This window comes from Bubalus kerabau, chromosome 18 (genome assembly GCF_029407905.1).
Source record: "Bubalus kerabau isolate K-KA32 ecotype Philippines breed swamp buffalo chromosome 18, PCC_UOA_SB_1v2, whole genome shotgun sequence".
NCBI lineage: Eukaryota > Metazoa > Chordata > Mammalia > Artiodactyla > Bovidae > Bubalus > Bubalus kerabau.
In genome coordinates, this window is record NC_073641.1 from 53497402 (window position 1) to 53520544 (window position 23143).

Sequence of the window (23143 nt, forward strand, 5' to 3'; positions counted from 1 at the left end):
GTGTTTGAGAAGACTCTTGTGAGTCCCTTGGACAGCAAGGAGATCCAACCAGTCAATCCTAAAGGAAATCAGTCCTGAACATTCATTGGAATGACTGATGCTGAAGCTGAAATACCAATACTTTGGCCACTTGATGCAAAGAACTGACTCATTGGAAAAGCCCCTAATTCTGGGAAAGATTCAAGGCAGGAGGAGAAAGGGACAACAGAGGATGAGATGGTTGGATGGCATCACCAACTCAATGGACATGAGTTTGAGCAGAGTCTGGGAACTGGTGATGGATAGGGGAGCCTGGCAGGCTGCAGTCCATGGGGTTGCAAAGAGTTAGTCATGACTGAGCGACTGAACTGAACTGATACATATATAATATAACTGCTAATGAATGCAGTTGATACAGATTAAAAGTGATTTTTGCACAAAATAATCTAATTACTTAGCTTTCATTTATTCTCTTTAAAATATTTATGAATTATTTAGTTTAGAGCATTGTATATATTTTAATATCTTATAAACAAATATTGTGTCAATATAGCATCTTTTTGAAATTAATTTTTATTGGAGTATAGTTGATTTAGAATGTTGTATTACTTTTTGCTATACAGCAGAATGAATCAGTTATACATAAACAGATATCCATTATTTTTTTTACTTTGATAATTGTTTCTAAATTATTGGTTACATTTTTCTTTTTATTCACAATCAGCTTATTTAAAAGCAAGTCAGGAGTAAAATATCTAATCAAATATCAGTACATCTGGAGAAATGATAGGGATTCATTAGGTAATAATTAGAGACTGAAACTTTTATTAAAATTCTAAATTTTGTTTAAGTACCTACATAAAACAAATTTAAATATTTTAATTTTCTAAATCAAAATTTAAATTCAAAATGAGTAGTTACAACACACAAAAAATGTATCATGTAGATATTTATTTGATAGGCCATTTTTTAATATGAGATAGAAACATTAATTATTTGTAGTTTTCCTCTGTCTTTTTCTGATATCAATTTGGTTATAAAGAATTGCTTCTTGTCACACATACGTTTCTGTCCACCAAAACTGCTACTGCTGCTAAGTCGCATCAGTCCTGTCCGACTGCCCGACCCCATAGATGGGAGCCTTGTGATTTAAGTCTAAATCTTAGTTTATAAAATTGATAATATATTTTAATTTTAGTTGCTATTATTCAAACTTGGAATATGTTTCCTGGTATTATTTTTGGTTCACTTATATGTAGATGCACACGTGTACATCTGCTTTAGTTCTTGATAAATCATATAAGGTAATCTCACATTAAGAATTATTGATTTTGAAAAAATAATAGCTATTTTCTATACACTAACCTATACACAGATTCTTTACTGTCTGAGCTACCAGGGAAGCCTATTCTATAACTTTACTTGCATAATATTTTCCAAAAAAATGTTTAATATTGAAGATTTTGTATGGTGGCTTTTCTTACCCCATGTTCATTTCTTCTTCTCAAGAATTTTCTAGGCTTTGCTTCTGACTACTGTGTCCACACTCTACTCACTGGTTGAAAGTGTTGCTGTGTTTACTTAGTCATGCCCAACTTTTGCAACCCCATGGACTCTACTCCACATGGCTCCTCTGTCCTTGGGATTTTCCAGGCAAAAATACTGGAGTGGGTTGCCATTTCCTACTCCAGGGTGTCTTCCCAAACTAGGCATCAAACATGTGTCTCTTGCATCTCCTGCACTGGCAGTTGGATTCTGTACCACTGCCCTACCTGGGAAGACCCAGGGTGCTGCTGACAGGGTCTCATCTCAGTGATGACCATGCCTTCCGGCTTCTTCCGAATGGGGAGATCACATTTTCATGACTATCGGTTGAAAAGCAAGAACAAGATGAAAAGTAAGAACAAGATGAAAGCCAAACAATTCTAAAACTCTTGTTAGAATATTCGAAAAAAAAGTTTATTCCTGTGTTTTATGTAGTATAAATCTGAAAGTAACCCCATGAGCACAATGAATCATGAACCAACTGATAGCTTACAGTCAAAGATGTCAGATTCGTGATCTCTGAAGATTTGGCTTCAGGATCAGGGGCCAGAGTTTGATCATTCAGAGTTTTTGTGTGGTAGAAGTTTTATTGCAGTGAAAAAAGACAAAGAAAGCTTCTGATATAGACATCAGAAGGGGGACAGAGAAAGCCCCTCTCTCTAGTCTTATAGAGACTTTATATACTTTTATCAGATCCACTCCAGCAACATACATCTTAAATTAACAAGATAGAACTAACAATAGAAAGGTCTTACCAGACCCGCTTCCTAAGATAACTAAAATAACAAGATTAGTCAGAAGGTTCTTGTTAAGAAAGAGAAATATGGCCTCAAGCAAGATACATTGTTATTATATAATTATCAGTATAGACTTTAAGGAAAAACATACAATTGAGCAAGATGAATTGTTTTGTTGTGTAATCATTAGTTTTGGGCTTAAAGAAAATATGTGACTAAGACAAAGGAGTGGTATGTGACTAAGACAAAAGATTGTAGAAAAAGAAAAAAGTTTGCCCTTTTCTCCTCAAGAGCTCTGGACACCTTTTTCCTCAAGAGTCCAGGACTCTATCAACCTTACTAAGAATTAACTCTCTCACAACTTTGTTAGTACTCACAGAACCAGCAGTAAGAGCCAAGTAGAGAGATGGGGAAGTACAGTTGCCATTTTTTTGAGTCTCTAGGCATTCTGCGATTCATGGGGTTGCAAAGAGTTGGACACGACTGAGCGACTGAACTGAACTGAGACTCTTCAGAAGGAAGTAATACCTTTGGATAATTTATTTTCTTAAGAGCCTATGAATTTCCAATTATTCTTAAAGCAGTATAAATTGGGTTTTAGGACTTTTCTATGGATGAAGAAATTTTGGATTAGCCAAGGTAAATGATGAGTCCTTTGTCAAACTGGGAGACAGAGGTTACTATCAAAATTCAAGTGCCTTTTTAGAGCTTTCTCAGTTCATGATTCTAAATATTAGTTTTAACTGCTTTAATAGGTAAATATACAAGTGAGTGTTGACAGGAAATCTGTTAACTCTACAGTAAACTACTGATATAATCAAAAAGTTGTTTTATGAAATCTGGTATCATTTGTTTCTTTCTTTTTTTTTTTTGTCTTAAATGCTTAAATTGAAATTTTATGTGATTAAGAATAAAGTTACATGGAATCTGAATTTCACTGTATTATCATTATTAATGTACTACAAAATTTATTTTTTTGTCCTTTAAAGTTGTTCAACATTTTAATCAAATCAAAGAGCAAGAGAAAGTGTTCTTGTCACTGATGACAGCCGTTGTGACTTACTGGAATCACCTTGAGGTAAACCAGGTAAAATTTTTGGATTTCCATATGTATATATAAAATAAGAAACTGACCAGATTGCCTGCAGTAGAATTTGCAATTTTATTAATATTAAGATTAGAATTAAACCCAGCACGTTATTAATGACATGTGTACTTTTACAGTAAACTATTATTCTATGCCAGACCTCACAAATTTTGTTTGGTCTATGATATAGGGCTTTAATAAGTCTTTGCCAACATTTAGCAACTTGGGGTGTTAGTTCTAAAAGGTCTTGTAGGTCTTCATAGAACCATTCAACTTCAGCTTCTTCAGCATTACTGGTTGGGGCATAGGCTTGGATCACCGTGATATTGAATGGTTTGCCTTGGAAACCAGAACTGAACTGAACTGAGAAACTTGGGGAATTCATACAGAATTTTGAATTCTGTACTTCGTAACAAAACAAATAATAATATACAAAAGCGCAGATGATTTGGCTGCACTGGCTAGCATGATCATACGGGGGAAATTTATGGACTTTACATACCAAATATAGCATTTATTAAGGACGTGGCTTCCCTGGTGACTCAGTGGTAAAGAATCCTCTAGCCAACGTAGGAGATGTGAATTTGACCCCTGGTTCAGGAAAATCCCCTGTAGAAGGAAATGGCAACCCACTCCAATATTCTTGATTGGGAAACCCCATGGACAAAGGAGCCTGATGGTTTGCAGTTGCAAAAGAGTTGAACATAACTGAGTGACTAAACATCAACAACAATTTAGGACTTGCATTCAGAATCAAAGTTCTCACAAACTCATATTTATTTTTAATAAGTTATGACTAGTGGTCTTTTTTCTAACCTGAGGATTTTGCTAATTTACTTTATTCCACAGACTCTGGGACATTGGATATGTGATCCCTTAGAAATGCATTGATATAAATATGAATAGTGTTCTTCATGAACACAAGAGTCAGGCACTTGGTTGTAAAAGTATATTCCAAGTACTAGAGTTCAATTAATCTTCAATATTACTGAGGTGTGTATAATAGTATACACTGTGGCTGCAGAGTCAAATTATGTGATAGAAATAAATCACACTGGTATAAAGCTGTTTACACTTTAGAAAATTATATGTATTTGACAATAAGTGATGTGAAGATAAAGGCAAAGGATAAAAAGAAATATATACCCATGTGGATGCCGAGTTCCAAAGAATAGCAAGGAGAGATAAGCCTTCTGTGATTAATGAAAAGAAATAGAGGAAAACAGTAGAATGGGAAGCTAGAGATCTCTTCAAGAAAATTGTAGATAACCAGGAAAAATTTCAAGGAAAGATGGGCACAATAAATAATAAAAATGATATGGACATAACAGAAGCAGAAGATATTAAGAAGAGGTGGCAAGAATACACAGAACTATCAAAAAAGATCTTGATGACCCAGATAACCATGACAGTGTGATCACTCACCTATAGCCAGATATTCTGGAATGTGAAGTCAAGTGGGCTTTAGGAATTATCACTACAAACAAAGCTAGTGGAGGTGATGGAATTCCAGTTGAGCTATTTCAAATCCTAAAAGATGATGCTGTGAAAGGGCTGCACTCAATATGCCAGCAAATTTGGAAAACTCAGTAGAGGCCACAGGACTGGAAAAGTCAGTTTTCATTCCAATCCCAAAGAAATGCAATGCCAAAGAATGTTCAAACTACTGCACAATTGCACTCATCTCAAACACTAGCAAAGTAATGCTCAAAATTGTTCAAGTGAGGCTCCAACATTATGTGAACTGAGAACTTTCAGATATTAAAGCTGGATTTAGAAAAGACAGGGGAACCACAGATCAAATTGCCAACATCTGTTGGATCACTGAAAAAGCAAGAGAGTTCCAGAAAAACATCTACTTCTGCTTTATTGACTATGTCAAAACTTTTGACTGTGTAGATCACAACAAACTGTGGAAATTTCTTAAAGAGTTGGCAATACTAGACCACCTGACCTGCCTCTTGAGAAATCTGTATGTAGATGGTCAGGAAGCAACAGTTAGAACTGGACATGAAACAACAGACTGGTTCCAAATTGGGAAAAAAGTACATCAGGCTGTATAATGTCATCCTGCTTATTTAACTTATATGCAGAGTACATCATGTGATGCCAGACTGGATGAAGCACAAGTTCAAATCAAGACTTCTGGGAGAAACATCAATAACCACAGATATGCAGATGACATCTACCTTATGGCAGAAAGTGAAAAGAATTAAAGTGCCTCTTGATGAAAGTGAAAGAGGAGAGTGAAAAAGCTGACTTAAAATTGAACATTCAAAAATGAAGGTCATGGCATCTGGTCCCATCACTTCATGACAAATAGAAGGGGAAACAATGGAAAGAGTGATAGACTTTATTTTCTTAGGCTCCAAAATCACAGCAGATGGTTACTGCAGCCATGGCATTAAAAGACATTTGTTCCTTGGAAGAAAAATTATGACCAAGTTAAATAGCATATTAAAAAGCAGAGATATTACTTTGCCAACAAAGGTCCACGTAGTTAAAGCTATGGTTTTTCTAGTAGTCATGTATGGATGTGATAGTTGGACTGTAAAGACAGCTGAGTGCCGAAGAATTGATGTTTTTGAACTGTGGTGTTGAAGAAGACTCTTGAAAGTCCCTTGGACTGCAAGGAGATCAAACCAGTCCATCCTGAAGGAAATCAGTACTGAATATTCATTGGAAAGACTGATGCTAAAGCTGAAACTCCAATACTTTGGCCACCAGAAGCGAAAAACTGACTCATTGGAAAAGACCCTGAGGCTTGGAAAGATTGAAGGCAGGATGAGAAGTTGACAGTTGAAGACAGAGGATGAGATGCTTGGATGGCATAACCAACTCAGTGAACATGAGTTTGAGCAAGTTCCAGGTATTGATGATAGACAGGGAAGCCTGGTGTGCTGCAGTCCATGCGGTCTCAGTCAGATATGACTGAACGACTGAAATGACTGACTGACTGACTGACTGATGTGAACATAAAAATTCACTGATGTGAAAAAAAAATTTATGTGAACATAAAAAAAGTCATTATATTATATTGATATAAACTATAGGCAAATAATAACAAAAGACAACTTATTTGGCATAGAATATGGAGATTAAGCAGAACAAAAAATCATATGTATAATTTAATTACAGCTGTGTTTAAAGTATATACACCAGGACTATAGAAAAACCACAAAATCAAAGGATTTGCTTTGTTTAGATAACTGTATTTACTGCTTTAAAATATTTCATATGTTCTATATTTTATAATAAAAGTAATTAAAAAAGAATAGCTAAACAAATGATTGATTTGAGAACAGCCATATTTATATTTCTGAAGTAACATCAAAAAAATTTAATTTACTTGGCAGATATTTATTATAGACCCACCATGTCAAACACTTAACTAAACATTCATGTTTGTGTTTCAAAGAGAAATACAACACATTTTCAAATAAAATCAATAGCATGTATCAATATATAAATTATAAACGTGAATAAATGTTAATTCACATACTAAGTTTTCAGTTCAGTTCAGTTCAGTTATTCAGTCATGTCCGACTCTTTGCGACCCCATGAATCGCAGAACGCCAGGCCTCCTGTCCATTACCAACTCCCGGAGTTCACTCAGACTCATGTCCATTGAGTCGGGGATGCCATCCAGCTATCTCATCCTCTGTCATCCCCTTCTCCTCCTACCGCCAATCCCTCCCAGAATCAGAGTCTTTACCAATTAGTCAACTCTTCGCATGAGGTGGCCAAAGTACTGGAGTTTCAGCTTTAGGATCATTCCTTCCAAAGAACACCCAGGGCTGATCCTCCTTTAGGATGGACTGGTTGGATCTCCTTGCAGTCCAAGGGACTCTCAAGAGTCTTCTCCAGAACCACAGTTCAAAAGCATCAATTCTTCAGCGCTCAGCTTTCTTCACAGTCCAACTCTCACATCCATGTATAACCACTGGAAAAACCATAGCCTTGACTAGATGGAGCTTTGTTGGCAAAGTAATGTCTCTACTTTTAAATATGCTATCTAAGTTGTTCATAACTTTCATTCTAAGGAGTAAATGTCTTTTAATTTCATGGCTGCAATCACTATCTGCAGTGATTTTGGAGCCCCAAAAATAAAGTCTCACACTGTTTCCACTCTTTCCCCATCTATTTTCTATGAAGTGATGGGGCCAAATGCCATGATCTTAGTTTTCTGAATGTTGAGATTTAGGCCAACTTTTTCACTCTCCTCTTTCACTTTCATCAAGAGGCTTTTTAGTTCCTCCTCACTGTCTGCCATAAGGGTGGTGTCATCTGCATATCTGAGGTTATTGATATTTCTCCCGGCAATCTTGATTCCAGCCTGTACTTTTTCCAGCCCAGCGTTTCCCATGATGTACTCTGCATAGAAGTTAAATAAGCAGGGTGACAGTATACAGCCTTGTTTACAATATACAGGGTGACAATATACCTACTCCTTTTCCTATTTGGAACTAGTCTGTTGTTCTATGTCCAGTTCTAACTGTTGTTTCCTGACCTGCATATAGGTTTCTCAAGAGGCAGGTCAGGTGGTCCGGCATTTCTATCTCTTGAATTTTCCACAGTTTATTGTGATCCACACAGTCAAAGGCTTTGGCATAATCAATAAAGCAGAAATAGATGTTTTTCTGAAACTCTCTTGCTTTTTCGATGATCCAGCGGATGTTGGCAATTTGATCTCTGGTTCCTCTGCCTTTTCTAAAACCAGCTTGAACATCTGGGACATCACGGTTCATGTATTGCTGAAGCCTGGCATGGAGAATTTTGAGCATTACTTTACTAGCGTGTGAGATGACTGCAATTGTGTGGTAGTTTGAGCATTCTTTGGCATCGTCTTTCTTTGGGATTGGAATGAAAACTGACCTTTTCCAGTCCTGTGGCCACTGCTGAGTTTCCAAATTTGCTGGCATATTGAGTGCAGCACTTTAACAGTGTCATCTTTCAGGATTTGAAATAGCTCAAATGGAATTCCATCAGCTCTATTAGCTTTTTCGTAGTGATGCTTCTAAGGCCCACTTGACTTCACATTCCAGGATGTCTGGGTCTAGGTGAGAGATCACACCATCGTGATTATCTGAGTCGTGAAGATATTTTTTGTACAGTTCTGTGTATTCTTGCCTCCTCTTCTTAATATCTTCTGAATTAAGATATCTTAATATCTTAATGTACTTCTGTTAGGTCTATACCAATTTTGTCATCGAGCCCATCTTTGCCTGAAATGTTCCCTTGGTATCTCGAATTTTCTTTAAGTGATCTCTAGACTTTTCCATTCTCTTGTTTTCCTCTATTTCTTTGCATTGATCACTGAAGAAGGCTTTCTTATCTCTCCTTGCTATTCTTTGGAACTCTGCATTCAGATGCTTATATCTTTCCTTTTCTCCTTTGCTTTTCACTTCTTTTCTTAGCTATTTATAAGGCCTCCTCAGACAGTCATTTTGCTTTTTTGCATTTCTTTTCCATGGGGATGGTCTTGATCCCTGTCTCCTGTACAATGTCATGAACCTACATTCATAGTTCATCAGGCACTCTGTCTATCAGATCTAGTACCTTAAATCTTTCTCACTTCCACTGTATAATCATAAGGGATTTGATTTAGGTCATATCTGAATGATCTAGTTGTTTTCCCTACTTTCTTCAATTTCAGTCTGAATTTGGCAATGAGTTCATGATCATAGCCACAGTCTGCTCTTGGTCTTGTTTTTGTTGACTCTATAGAGCTTCTCCATCTTTGGCTGCAAAGAATATAATCAATCTGATTTCAGTGTTGACCACCTGGTGATGTCCATATGTAGAGTCCTCTGTTGTGTTTTTGGAAGAGGGTGTTTGCTATGACCTGTGTGTTCTTTTGGCAAAACTCTATTAGCCTTTGCCTTACTTCATTCTGTATTCCAAGGCCAAATTTGCCTGTTACTCCAGGTATTTCTTGACTTCCTACTTTTGCATTCCAGTCCCCTATAATTAAAAGGATATCTTTTTTGGGGTGTTAGTTCTAAAGGGTCTTGTAGGTCTTCACAGAACCATTCAACTTCAGCTTCTCCAATGTTACTGGTTGGGGCATAGGCTTGGATCACCATGATATTGAATGGTTTGCCTTGGAAATGAACAGAGATCATTCTGTCGTTTTTGAGATTGCATCCAAGTACTGCGTTTTGGACTCTTTTGTTGACCATGACAGCTAATGCATTCATTCTGAGGGATTCCTGCCCACAATAGTAGATATCATGGTCATCTGAGTTAAATGCACCCATTCCAGTCCATTTTAGTTTGCAGATTCCTAGAATGTCGACTTTCACCCTTGCCATCTTCTGCTTGACCACTTCCAATTTGCCTTGATTCATGGACCTGACATTCTAGGTTCCTATACAGTATTGCTCTTTACAGCATAGGACCTTGCTTCTATCACCAGTCACATCCACATGGGTAATGTTTTTGCTTTGGCTCTATCCCTTCATTCTTTCTGGAGTTTTTTCTCCACTGATCTCCAGTAGCATATTGGGCACCAACTCACTTGGGGAGTTCCTCCTTCAGTATCCTATCATTTTGCCTTTTCATACTGTTCATGGGGTTCTCAAGGCAAGAATACTGAAGTGGTTTCCCATTCCCTTCTCCAGTGGACCACAGTCTGTTAGACCTCTCCACAATGACCTGTCTGTCTTGGGTGGCCCCAGACTGTATGGTTTAGTTTCATTGAGTTAGACAAGGCTGTGGTCCATGTGATCAGTTTGACTAGTTTTCTGTGATTATGGTTTTAGTGTTTCTGCCCTCTGATGCCCTCTTGCAATACCTACCATCTCACTTGGTGTTAGTAATACTGTTAGTAAAACCTAATCTTTTCTTAAGGGTAAATTGCATATGAATAGAAAATCTGATATTTTTGTGGAGGTTTTACTTTTGTTTTTATTCACAGATTATTGTTTAATAATTCAGAGAATAAAAGGCACATACAAAGTTTAGAATCTGCTGAGAAAGGACATTATGGTTTCTTTTCTATTTTTGACTCAGGATAAAATATTTATTTTTTACATTCTTGGATAATTCTATCTGCATTAGCTTCACAGATTTTTCTCAATAAGATGTAGACACTGATAGACTTCTTTTAAAGGAAACTGCAAGATACATGGAGTGACTAATGTCTACAACTTGAAACTTGTAAATATTTATCAGAAAATTATATCCGTCTTTGGGAAGATCTCTGTTTGAATCTTGATGTAATATAATGTGATGCTCAACCAGGGAATGGCTGATATGAATACAGAAGAAGAGTTGCTCACTTTATTCAAGAATCAATGTAGCTATTTTATATAAAGTTTTCATACTAGTTTTGACATGTAGCATTGCAATACTAATTCTAGAATCCACAATTTAAAGAGAGGCTAGAGCACCTGAAAGTTATAACTTCTTAAGTGGCAGCAGTTAAATTGACTTGATACTAAGAAAATCAGCTTCCTGGATGGGCTTCTTGATGTCTCTTTACTGTATGTGCGTGCATGCTTAATCGCTCAGTAATGTCCAATTCTTTGTGACCCCATGGACTGTAGCCCAGCAAGCTCCTTTGTCCACGGGATTCTCCGGGGGGTGGGGGTGGGAAGCAACTATAGTGACTATATAGCCATTCCCTTCTCCAGAGGATCTTCCTAACCCAGGGACCAAACCCAGGTCTCGTGCATTGAAGGCAGATTCTTTACTGTTTTAGTCACCAGGGAAGCCCATTTGCCATTTATACCCTTATTTCCATTTCTCTCACTTCGTTAAAACTTCACTTCTCAAAGGAATGATTCATCCTTGGATTTTCTCATCATCATCCTCCTTTATTAGGACTCAGCTATTAATACATTTATATACCTTTTTTTTAGACAACTATTTGTTAACCTCAATTAGATTAACAAATTTATTTAATCTCTGGACATTTCCAACATTCTTTACAAATATCTGTCACAAAAAAATATATGCAAATACAGTATTCAATGGCATGTGCACTATTTTTGACCTCACGGACTGTAGCCTGCCAGCTTCCTCGGTCCATAGAATTCTACAGGCAAGACTACTGGAGTGGGTTGCTATTTCCTTCTCTAGGGTATCTTCCCAACCCAGGAATCAAATCCAGGTCCCCTACATTGCAGGCAGATTCTTTACTAATTGAGCTACAAGGGAAGCCCCACAATTGCTACACAGGGGTACAAATATAGAATCTAATTTTACCAGTTACACCTTGGTGTCATTCAGTTTTTCCTACGGAATGTCACTTTCTGCCATTAGAGTTAAATGATTTCTCTGAATGTACTTAGTAGTCTACTTAGTAGTCTGAAGAGAAGCATTACATTTTTAGATATGTTTCCTGAATATAACATAGAACAGTGAAAAGTATAGAATTATTTCTGAAAATAATAATTTCTTTCAGTTCATAGAGTACTCTAAAACTTTTACATTGATTAATTGAGGTAGAATTTTCAGAGACAATGTACCAAAGTGACATGTTCATCATTCAAAATTAATTTAATAATAATTTGGAATATATTATGGGAAGGAAATATGGAAACTGTTAAAAACCCCAGTTTCACAGATGCCTCTTATTCTGTATTTAATCATAACTTAGATAATTATTTTGTCTGTTCTGAATACTACCAACATTTTTTATTCCAGGAACAAATGATGTAAAATAAGGTATTAATACTTACAGCAAAGAAAGACATTTTGTTAGTTATTGAAAAACTGTGTAATACAACAATGTTGCAATATTAAAAAATATAGCATGTTTAAAAATGTAAATATCGGGATAAATAGGATTTGCAAGATAAATTAGTGGAATTTTTACAATTGATTCTTCAGGAAAATTGATGTATTAATTGTTGCCAATTTGCTTGATTTCCAATCTTATGAACTTGAGAAGGATTAAAATGCTTAAAATCTAAGCATAATTGATTATTGAATTCATAATCAATGAGCAGAGTTTTCCTTTGGATGCTTTTCAGTTAAGTCGTTCAGTTGTGTCCGACTCTGTGCGACCCCATGAATCACAGCAAGCCAGGCCTCCCTGTCCATCACCAACTCCCAGAGTTCACTCAGACTCACGTCCATCGAGTTGGTGATGCCATCCAGCCATCTCATCCTTTGTCTTCCCTTCTCCTACTGCCCCCAATCCCTCCCAGCATCAGAGTCTTTTCCAATCAGTCAAATCTTTGCATGAGGTGGCCAAAGTACTGGAGTTTCAGCTTTAGCATCATTCCTTCCAAAGAAATCCCAGGGCAGATCTCCTTCAGAATGGACTGGTTGGAACTCTTGCATTCCAAGGGACTCTCAAGAGTCTTCTCCAACACCACAGTTCAAAAGCATCAATGACTATAGTAAAGTTGCAGGATATAAAATCAACACACAGAAATCCCTTGCATTCCTATACACTAATAATGAGAAAACAGAAAGAGAAATTAAGGAAACAATTCCATTCACCATTGCAACGGAAAGAATAAAATACTTAGGAATATATCTACCTAAAGAATCTAAAGACCTATATATAGAAAACTATAAAACACTGGTGAAAGAAATCAAAGAGGACACTAACAGATGGAGAAATATACCATGTTCATGGATTGGAAGAATCAATGTAGTGAAAATGAGTATACTACCCAAAGCAATCTATAGATTCAATGCAATCCCTATCAAGTTACCAACAGCATTCTTCACAGAGCTAGAACAAATAATTTCACAATTTGTATGGAAAAACAAAAAACCTCGAATAGCCAAAGCGATCTTGAGAAAGAAGAATGGAACTGGAGGAATCAACCTACCTGACTTCAGGCTCTACTACAAAGCCACAGTTATCAAGACCGTATGGTACTGGCACAAAGACAGAAATATAGATCAATGGAACAAAATAGAAAGCCCAGAGATAAATTCACGCACATATGGACACCTTATCTTCGACAAAGGAGGCAAGAATATACAATGGATTAAAGACAATCTCTTTAACAAGTGGTGCTGGGAACTCTGGTCAACCACTTGTAAAAGAATGAAACTAGAACACTTTCTAACACCATACACAAAAATAAACTCAAAATGGATTAAAGATCTAAACGTAAGACCAGAAACTATAAAACTCCTAGAGGAGAACATAGGCAGAGGAGAACATAGGCAAAACACTCTCTGACATACATCACAGCAGGATCCTCTATGACCCACCTCCCAGAATATTGGAAATAAAAGCAAAAATAAACAAATGGGACCTAATTAACCTTAAAAGCTTCTGCACATCAAAGGAAACTATTAGCAAGGTGAAAAGACAGCCTTCAGAATGGGAGAAGATAATAGCAAATGAAGCAACTGACAAACAACTAATCTCGAGGATATACAAGCAACTCCTACAGCTCAACTCCAGAAAAATAAATGACCCAATCAAAAAATGGGCCAAAGAACTAAATAGACATTTCTCCAAAGAAGACATACAGATGGCTAACAAACACATGAAAAGATGCTCAACATCACTCATTATCAGAGAAATGCAAATCAAAACCACTATGAGGTACCATTTCACACCAGTCAGAATGGCTGCGATCCAAAAGTCTACAAGTAATAAATGCTGGAGAGGGTGTGGAGAAAAGGGAACCCTCTTACACTGTTGGTGGGAATGCAAACTAGTACAGCCACTATGGAAAACAGTGTGGAGATTCCTTAAAAAACTGGAAATAGACATGCCTTATGATCCAGCAATCCCACTGCTGGGCATACACACTGAGGAAACCAGAAGGGAAAGAGACACGAGTACCCCAATGTTCATCGCAGCACTGTTTATAATAGCCAGGACATGGAAGCAACCTAGATGTCCATCAGCAGATGAATGGATAAGAAAGCTGTGGTACATATACACAATGGAGTATTACTCAGCCATTAAAAAGAATACATTTGAATCAGTTCTAATGAGGTGGATGAAACTGGAGCCTATTATACAGAGTGAAGTAAGCCAGAAAGAAAAACACCAATACAGTATACTAACGCATATATATGGAATTTAGTAAGATGGTAACAATAAGCCTGTGTATGAGACAGCAAAAGAGACACTGATGTATAGAACAGTCTTATGGACTCTGTGGGAGAGGGAGAGGGTGGGAAGATTTGGGAGAATGGCATTGAAACATGTAAAATATCATGTATGAAATGAGTTGCCAGTCCAGGTTTGATGCACGATACTGGATGCTTGGGGCTGGTGCACTGGGACGACCCAGAGGGATGGAATGGGGAGGGAGGAGGGAGGAGGGTTCAGGATGGGGAACACATGTATACCTGTGGCGGATTCATTTTGATATTTGGCAAATCTAATACAGTTATGTTAAGTTTAAAAATAAAATAAAATTAAAAAAAAAAAAGATAAAAAAAAAAAACAAAAAAAAAAAAACAAAAGCATCAATTCTTCGATGCTCTGCTTTCTTCACAGTCCAACTCTCACATCCATAGATAACCACTGGAAAAACCATAGCCTTGACTAGATGGACCTTTTTTGGCAAAGTAATGTCTTTGCTTTTGAACGTGCTATCTAGGTTGGTCATAACTTTCCTTCCAAGGAGTAAGCGTCTTTTAATTTCATGGCTGCAGTCACCATCTGTAGTGATTTTGGAGCCCAGAAAAATAAAGTCTGACACTGCCTCCACTGTTTCCCCATCTATTTCCCATGAAGTGATGGGACCAGATGCCATGATCTTCGTTTTCTGAATGTTAAGTTTAAAGCCAACTTTTTCACTCTCCTCTTTCACTTTCATCAAGAGGCTTTTGAGTTCCTCTTCACTTTCTGCCATAAGGGTGGTGTCATCTGCATATCTGAGGTAATTGATATTTCTCCCGGCTATCTTGATTCCAGCTTGTGCTTCTTCCAGCCCAGCGCTTCTCATGATTTACTCTGCATAGAAGTTGAATAAACAGTGTGACAATATACAGCCTTGATGTACTCTTTTTCCTATTTGGAACCAGTCTGTTGTTCCATGTCCAGTTCTAACTGTTGCTTCCTGACCTGCATACAAATTTCTCAAGAGGCAGGTCAGGTCGTCTGGTATTCCCATCTCTTTCAGAATTTTCCACAGTTTATTGTGATCCACACATTCAAAGGTGTTGGCATAGTCAATAAAGCATAAATAGATGTTTTTCTGGAACTCTCTTGTTTTTTCGATGATCCAGCAGATGTTGGCAATTTGATCTCTGGTTCCTCTGCCTTTTCTAAAACCAGCTTGAACATCAGGAAGTTCACAGTTCACGTATTGCGGAATCCTGGCTTGGAGAATTTTGAGCATTACTTTACTAGTGTGTGCTGCTGCTGCTAAGTCGCTTCAGTCGTGTCCGACTAGGTGCAACCCCATAGACAGCAGCCCACCAGGCTCCCCTGTCCCTGGGATTCTCCAGGCAAGAACACTGGAATGGGTTGCCATTCCCTTCTTCAATGCATGAAAGTGAAAAGTGAAAGTGAAGTTGCTCCGATGTGTCTGACTCTTAGCGACCCCATGGACTGCAGCCCACCAGGCTCCTTGGTCCATGGTATTTTCTAAGCAAGAGTACTGGAGTGGGGTGCCATTGCCTTCTCCATACTAGTGTATGAGATGAGTGCAATTATGTAGTAGTTTGAGCGTTCTTTGGCATTGCCTTTCTTTGGGATCAGAATGAAAACTGACCTTTTCCAGTCCTGTGGCCACTGCTGAGTTTTCCAAATTTGCTGGCATATTGAGTGCAGCACTTTCACAGCATCATCTTTCAGGATTTGAAATAGCTCAAATGGAATTCCACCAGCTCCGTTAGCTTTGTTTATAGTGATGCTTTCTAAGGCCCACTTGACTTCACATTCCAGGATGTCTTGCTCTAGGTGACTAATCACACCATCGTGATTATCTGAGTCGTGAAGATCTTTTTTGTACAGTTCTTCTGTATATTCTTGCCACCTCTTCTTAATATCTTCTGCTTCTGTTAGGTCCATACCATTTCTGTCGTTTATCGAGCCCATCTTTGCATGAAGTGTTTGCTTGGTATCTCTAATTTTCTTGAAGAGATCTCTAGACTTGCCCTTTCTGTTGTTTTCCTCTATTTCTTTGCATTGATTGCTGAGGAAGGCTTTCTTATCTCTCCTTGCTATTCTTTGGAACTGTGTATTCAGATGCTTATATCTTTCCTTTTCTCCTTTGCTTTTCACTTCTCTTCTTTTCACAGCTATCTGTAAGGCCTCCTCAGACAGACATTTTGCTTTTTTGCATTTCTTTTCCATGGAGATGGTCTTGATCCCTGTCTCCTGTACAATGTAATGAACCTACATTCATAGTTCATCAGGCGCTCTATCAGATATAGTCCCTTAAATCTATTTCTCATTTCCACTGTGTAATCATTAGGGATTTGATTTAGGTCATACCTGAATGGTCTAGTGGTTTTCCCTACTTTCTTAAATTTCAGTCTGAATTTGGCAATAAGGAGTTCATGATCTGAGCCACAATCAGCTCCTGGTTTTGTTTTTGTTGACTGTATAGAGTTTCTCTGTCTTTGGCTGCAAAGAATATAATCAATCTGATTTCTGTGTTGACCATCTGGTGATGTCCATGTGTAGAGTCTTCTCTTGTGTTGTTGGAAGTGGGTGTATGCTATGACCAGTGCATTTTCTTGGAAAAACTCTAATCTTTGCCCTTCATTTTGTATTCCAAAGCTAAATTTGCCTGTTACTCCAGGTGTTTCTTGACTTCTTACTTTTGCATTCCAGTCCCCTATAATGAAAAGGATATCTTTTGGGGGTTTTAGTTCTAAAAACTCTTGTAGGTCTTCATAGAACCATTCAACTTCAGCTTCTTCAGCGTTACTGGTTGGGGCATAGACTTGGATTACTGTGATATTGAATGATTTGCCTTGGAAATGAACAGAGATCATTCTGTCGTTTTTGAGATTGCATCCAAGTACTGCATTTCAGACTCATTTTTTGACCATGATGGCTACTCCATTTCTTCTGAGGGATTCCTGCCCGTGGTAGTAGATATAATGGTCATCTGAGTTAAGTTCACCCATTCCAGTCCATTTTATTTGCTGATTCCTAGAATGTCGACGTTCACTCTTGCCATCTTCTGCTTGACCACTTCCAATTTGCCTTGATTCATGGACCTGACATTCCAGGTTCCTATGCAATATTGCTCTTTACAGTATCAGACATTACTTCTATCACCCGTCACATCCACAACTGGGTATTGTTTTTGCTTTGGCTCCATCCCTTCATTCTTTCTGGAGTTATTTTTCCACTGATCTCCTGTAGCATATTGGGCACCTACTGACCTGGGGAGTTCCTCTTTCAGTATCCTATCATTTTGCCTTTTCATACTGTTAATGGGATCCTCAAGGCAAGAATACTGAAGTGGTTTCCCATTCCCTTCTCCAGTGGACCACAATCTGTCAGACCTCTCCACCATGACCTGCTCATCTTGGGTTTCCCCACGGGCATGGCTTAGTTTCATTGAGTTAGACAAGGCTGTGGTCCTAGTATGATTAGATTGACTAGTTTTCTGTGATTACGGTCTCAGTGTTTCTGCCCTCTGATGCCCTCTTGCAACACCTACTGTCTTACTTGGGTCTCTCTTACCTTGGGCATGGGGTATCTCTTCACAGCTGCTCCAGCAAAGCACAGTTGCTGCTCCTTACCTTGGAAGAGGGGTATCTCCTCACCACTGCCCCTCCTGATCTTGATCATGAAATAGCTCCTCTAGGCCCCCCTGCGCCTTGGAAGCCACCGCTCCTTGGATGTGGGGTAGCTCCTCCCAGCTGCCACCCCTGACCTCGGAGGTGGGGTAGCTCCTCTCAGCCGTTCCTGCGCCGTTGCAGCCTGGCACTCTCTGCCGCTGCCCCTGACCTCGGAGGTGGAGGTACTCCTCTTGGCCGCCTGCCCCTCAGGCATGCGGTCTTCCCGGCTTCTGCCCCTGACCTGGGACCTGGGGTAGCTGCTCCTCTCGGCCGCGCTATGCACCATCGCAGCCGCCCGCACTATGAAGTTACATCAAAAAATCAAGTTCTAAGGAATGAAAATCAGAGAAGGTGGCTGAATTCTGGAAAGATGAACTATTTTCATTTTGAAGTCTGGGTCGAAGAAAACTTCCATTAGTGTACTAATTATGAGAATCCAGAATTTCTGAGACAGGGAGAAACTGAAGACTGATTTATTCTCCAGTGAAAGAGAATAGGTTGGTGATTCCTGAGAAAGGAAATAGGTCAACTGGAAGAAAGAAGGAAGGTTTAAAGTACAACTTCAGGAAAAAAGGCAAACTCTGAGATATTGAAAAGTTTAAGAAAGTTTGAATGTGAAGAACTATGCAAATGAAGATCCTCCAAAGGCATAAATTGTGAGGCTGACCTTCTTTTTCTTTTATGGTTGAACAGGATTTGTTAATTAGATATCATCTTAATTCCCAGTCCTCATATGCCATAATATTTGGAAAATTTAACCTTTCATTAATGATGTATTTAAGCCTCTATTAGATATATGTTCAGCCTGTTTATGAGTGTCATGGTGATGCAAAGGACAGGTCTAGAGCTTACTTTCTGATCCAGAGATGCCAGCCAAAGTAGGCCTGAGAAAGAAACTAGACTGGCTCTTAATAATCTTTGAGCCTGAGAGACTAGCAAACATATTCTCCCAAAACAAGAATCATATGCTTATTTCCACATTTAATATTCTAAAAATAATATAATTTGTGACTCTATAATTCTTAAGGAAATCATGCATGTGTGCTAAGTAGCTTCAATCATGTCTGATTCTTTGAAGTCCTATAGACTGTAGCCCACCAAGCTCCTCTGTCCATGGGATTCTCCAGTAAAAAATACTGGAATGGGTTGCCATGCCCTCCTCCAGAGGATCTTCTCAACCAAGGGATTTGTATTGCAGACAGGTTCTTTACCACTAGCGCCACCTGGGAAGCTAAGAAGAGCACCACAATAAAATAAATACCTACTTAATGCATAATTAATATACATATATAATACATCATTTGTAATAGTAACTTCTAAACAAACTCAATGTAAGGAGAATTTTGAAAATAAAGATACCTTACAAATTAACCCCTGATTTCTACTACAAAAAAAGTAAAACTCAAGGGTATTTTGTTTTCATTGCAGGAGAAGTGGGATTATAATAATTTGAGTGATTAAGTTATTCTAACTTGGATAGCTTCAACTTTCATAATCACCATGTAATTACTAAAATGAGGAATCCAGAATACAGAAATATAGTGAAAATATATATTAGAAAATTTTAATGGCCAAAACATGATCCTATAGATGGCATACTTTGAAAAGTATATCATATCATAACCTTCAATCAAATTAGTAAAATATCTATCCCACTATCATTGTCTGTGGCAAAGAACATATAAGAAAATCTTAAATTGAACTCTGAGAGATAGAAAACTATGGTTGTCCATGACCCTTTTTACCAGCATCCTCGAATATGGTACATAATACAAACTGAAAGTGTTAGTCGCTCAGTCATGTCCGACTCTTTGCATCATCGTGGTCTGTAGTCCACCAGACTCCTCTGTCCATAGAATTCACCAGGCAATCCACTGGAGTAGATTGCCATTCCCTTATCTAGGGGATCTTCCCTACCCTAAGATCTAACAAAGGTCTCCTGCTTTGCAGGTAGATTCTTTATCTGGGCCACCTGGGTGCCATTTAAACACAGGCAAAGGTCTATACTGTGTTTAGTTTTGCAAACCTTCTAAAGCACTTTTGTTTTATTTAAATGTTTAGAGTTTTTACTTTTATTATAATAAATATTTTGGAGTAGAATCTAATGTGAACATTATCACTTTTAGATGATAATACTCCTAAGTTTTCTTGCAAATTATGTTAAACTTGAATAGCTCCAATTTAGAAATTAACTTTGCTTATCATTTTCATAATTACTAAAACATTTTTAATGAATAGAGGTATTACATTTGAGTTGAGAAGATTTGGTAATAAAACAACTTTATAGCAAGGGCATTCTTATCTCTTCACATTAAAGGGAAGAAAATCCTATTAACCAAAATTGGATGTTTGTGATAAATACCAGAGTATGGATAAGTTTTGCATCAGTCTGATTAAATGGCCAGTCATATCCTCGGTTGAGCACAAAAGTGTTTACATTTTAGTTTACTTATCAGCATATAGGACAAACTTTTAACACAAGACCCGAATAAACAAAGTACTTATTTACATGGATGTATATGATAATATATATATTATGAGATCCTGATGCAGGGAAAGATTGAGGAAGTAGGAGAAGGGGATGACAAAGGATGAGATGGTTGGATGGCATCATCGACTCAGTGGACATGAGTTTGAGTAAGTTCCAGGAGACCGTGAAGTACAGGGAAGCATGGTATGCTGTCAGTGGGTTTGCAAGTAGTCGGACATGACTGAGTGACCAAACAACACTAAATTCAATGATATATCCTGAATAATATATAATTTATACATACTAATATTAATACTAATACTAAGCAAAATACTAACCAAATGTTGTTGTTGCTCAATCACTCAATCATGTCCGACTCTTTGTGATCCCATGGACTGTAGCATGCCAGACTTCCCTGCCCATCACTATCTTCCAGTTTGCTCAAACTCATGTGCACTGAGTTGGTGATCCTATCCAACCATCTGATCCTCTGTCACTCCTTCTCCTCCTGCCCTCAATCTTTCTAATTAACAGTCTTCCTTTAATTAGAGTTGAGTCTCTCCTCAAAGGGATACTTGTATTTCTGATTTGTACTTTTTTCTCAAAGAGAGAATTTCTTTCTCTGTTGTTGGCATCACCGTCATCACTGCAATTAGCTCTTGTCACTCTACTGGCTAAGGCTTGTTGGATAAAAGGAGGAAACAGCGGAGGAGAAAGGGCTAGAAAGAATGACAGAGTGATCTGAGTTCTCTCTTGAGAAAGCAACCATGCACAGGCAAACACATGTGCTCAAACAAATTAAAATATAATATTTCAAAACAGTATGTGTAGCCTGAATTTCTTTTTAAAATTATTTACTAGAATTTCTTGCAAGTGAAATGATTACAGCCTTTCCTTAGCTCTCCCCCATCATCATTTTCTAGTGAGATAATTTTCATCCAACCAAGAATCTTTTTTCAGTTTTTCCAGTTTTATATTATAATTTTAAACTTAACATTTATTTTTCTACTGTTTACAACAGATTGTTCTGCACTCAACAAACAATATTCAATAGAAGCCTACCAGGCCCCCCTGCTGACCAAAGAGTAAAATCATGAACTATTACATACTGGCCTGTGGGGAGAACCACTTAGATTTCTCATTGCTGCTGCTGCTGCTAAGTTGCTTCAGTCATGTCCGACTCTGTGCGACCCCATGGACTGCAGCCTACCATAGGCTTCTCCATCCATGGGATTCTCCAGGCAAGAACTCTGGGGTGGGCTGCCATTTCCTTCTCCAATAGATTTCTTATTAAGCTCCCTTAAATAACAATGTCAACAACAACAAACAAACACTGTGCCAAGTTTTAAGGTACACCAGGATGGCTGCTGTCTTTATTTCAAAGAAGAGAAAGAAAATTTTATGTGTGCAATTAAATATGTCAAGATTTTATCTAAAACTTTAATGTCATTGTACAATATATTATTGTCTATAATTCATTGAACTGCACAATAAAACATGTGAGAATTTTCTGAAACCTATATCTCAGTGAAACTGTGACAAAAAAGCTTGTCTCACTGGCTGAGTTCACAATATCCTGCATGTCTACAATGAGCAGAGAACACCTATGATGTGAGAATGGTTGCTTCCAATCCAGTTCCCAATGTGGATTCATCATTGACTATCTAGCTTAGATTCCAATAAGATATGAAAAGTACTTGAAGTGATTTTCACATCCTATTCACAAGACACTTTAAATTTTATATTCTGATACAAGACCAATAAGTGACCACATGTTTGAGCATATTAATCTTTAATGTCTTGGTTCCATTAGAAACTTCCATGAGAAGCCTGTCATTAAATTTAAAATAAGATTGGTGAGGACACTGCATGATTCCTAAATGCTCTTTACTTAAGGTAGGTTTATGAGAACTTCCTGGATTTCACACTCAGGAGAAGATTCGCTGTGCTCAGATTTGCTGTGCTCCCTGCTTTCTATTAGTTCACATTTTGTAGTTTTCTGTAGAAGGAGATGATGTAAAAGAGGGAATTCCTGGACACTGAGACTTCTCTAGCATTGCTGAGATTGGTAATAAATGGGTCTAGAATTAGTATGAGTGAGTGTCTGAGGCACAATGGAAAAATAAAATCAAGAGGATGGGGAAGGCAGTGAAAACTGCATAAAAGCAACAACAATGAGGCAAAGAACACCTTTCTCATTTCCTAACATAGATATACAAATAATGTGAGAGGACACTGGAGGTAGCAGGTTCCTAAGAGAAGATCCGAATTTTACTAGAAGCTGAAGAAACTGTTAATAGCATGAAATAAAGACACAGAGATGGAGAGGGTTTTACAGGTTCATAACCATGAATTCAAGAAGGCACAGTTTCAGTAGTGGATGAATGTGGGGTCTGGGGTTAGGAAGAGTAAGGTGCCAGGAGACATGGTGATTAGAATACTGGGATAATTCAAAGTTGAAACCCCACCCTTGCTCCAGGCAAAATAAAGATGTCTTCATAACTAAAATGAGTCTCTTAAATCTAACACATTTTTTTCTTTCTTTTTGTGTATCTTAACTCAAGATTCATGGCACTGATTTAATTTTGTTCATGTGTCCTTCAACAGCCTTTTAAATATGCAACTTTGATTGCATATTTG

At 37.8% G+C, this 23143-nt stretch overlaps 1 long non-coding RNA gene across 1 annotated transcript; it reads left to right on the plus strand.

Annotated features, from left to right (window-relative positions):
- Positions 1 to 2550: 2550 nt before the first annotated feature.
- On the plus strand, positions 2551 to 21994 carry LOC129633016 (uncharacterized). The gene is made up of 3 exons (XR_008704836.1): positions 2551 to 2782; positions 3251 to 3348; positions 21525 to 21994. It is a non-coding gene; the product is annotated as an uncharacterized LOC129633016 (long non-coding RNA).
- Positions 21995 to 23143: the final 1149 nt, after the last annotated feature.